The 1,610-nt window shown below is 46.3% G+C and overlaps 1 pseudogene; it reads right to left on the reverse strand.

Moving 5' to 3' along the window:
* Positions 1 to 301: 301 nt before the first annotated feature.
* LOC135803035 (histone H2B.3-like) lies at positions 302 to 665 on the reverse strand (annotated as a pseudogene).
* Positions 666 to 1,610: the final 945 nt, after the last annotated feature.

The raw sequence follows: 1,610 nt of genomic DNA on the forward strand, positions 1-1,610 counted from the left end.
TTTTTTTTTAAAAAAATTTTTTCAGTCCCCACCGACCCCGGGCAACGGCGTGCTCCGGCTCCACCCCCCCGGGGGATAAAACGCACAAAACGCGAAAAAGCATATTTAAAAAAACGAAATAAAACACAATTTTTTTTTACCAAAAAGAATAAACATCAAATATTAAATAAAACTAATATTTTACCATTATTACGATATTTTTTAAATTACAAAACAAATGTTCATATATAAAATTTTGTTTTTTTTCCGTAAAATTTTCGATTTTGGGGTTCGAAAGCCATTTTTTTTTGGCAAAAACACGTCATCGTGCGCGTCGCCCGGGGCTGGTGTATTTGGTGAGGGCCCTTTTTGCCTTCGCTGGGCGTGCTTGCGAGTTCACCGGGTAACAACAGTCGCACAGGGGTCGTTCCCCCGGCTGGTGATGGTCGAAACGTTTGTTGTAGTGCGCCAGACGCGACGCTTCGGCGGCGATGCGCTCAAAAATATCTTTTAAACAAATTCAGGTGCTCATGCCCAAAATACCGGTGTCGGGATGCCTTGTTTAACCTGTAAAGTGTTGCGTACGTTTCCCTTCCTCTTGCGTTTCTTCTTTTTGTCCCCCTTTGGAAATGTTCTTCTGGGCTTTGCCGGCCTTGGCTCTTTACCCCCCTGGTTTTCGGTGGCATGGCGGATGCGTGCGTCGTGCGTGCGTGCGTCTTCCCCGGAGACAAAGAGACTGAACGTTATTATACCGATATCGGGGAAAGTCCCCTTTTTTTCGGTAGGCGGGGGCTCCCCCTTCTATACTGGCGGGTGGGTTGACAAGGGCCACGCCCCAAAAAAAATCTACAAATACCCCCTCCCCCCTTAAAGCCTCGTCTCGACCCGACCTTTGAACAGAGAACATCGAAAACCAACATGTCGCAACGCGTCCAAAACACCCTCAACTGCCCCCCCCATGACGACCACCGCAAACAAATGCCTCCAACGTAATAAAGCAACTTCGTGGGAAAATGTTTTCTTAAAACAAAAATTAAAAATTGGAACATCCTGGCTGTCAATGAGAAAATCTACGACAAAAATACCTCGGCAAGACAAAAAAAACTCAAATATTCTCTTTCTGAATAATAGATCGCCCCGCTGCCGATGGATGACGCGACGACGACTTCCCGGCGCGGAAACCCCCACCCCCAGATGACGCTCCCGAGCCATTCGAGGGAAAAGGGGAAAAAAAAGGAAGCGAAACAACAGCAACCAGGGAGAAAAACGGACCTCGCCAACGCCAACAAAAACGAACTGGGGTTGACCCAGCCACCACCGCAAACAGCTCAACAACCGGGAAAATCCACCCCAAAACGTAAAAAACAAAATTTTCGCTAAAACAACCCCCCGAAAAATCACCGCTACTACCTCCATGTGGGTTATTTCCGGTAATCGCACTAAAATCATTCCAGAAACAGCGGACCACGCCGCCAAACTATTCGGGGGTTGTAACCCAATATTTTTAAACCGAAAATTGGAACACCAAGTCTTTTTATAAAAACGGTGCCATTCTTGGAAGAAGAGGACCCTGAGTAAATTTTACAAACAGCAACACCCCGGTTGTTTCTGTCGAAAAAAACTAATGAGCA

The sequence above is a fragment of the Atheta coriaria genome, unplaced genomic scaffold (assembly GCF_025399875.1).
Source record: "Atheta coriaria isolate IRGN ID8LTWV9N9 unplaced genomic scaffold, Caltech_Dcor_3.1 WTDall_ctg7044, whole genome shotgun sequence".
NCBI classification, from domain to species: Eukaryota; Metazoa; Arthropoda; class Insecta; order Coleoptera; family Staphylinidae; genus Dalotia; species Dalotia coriaria.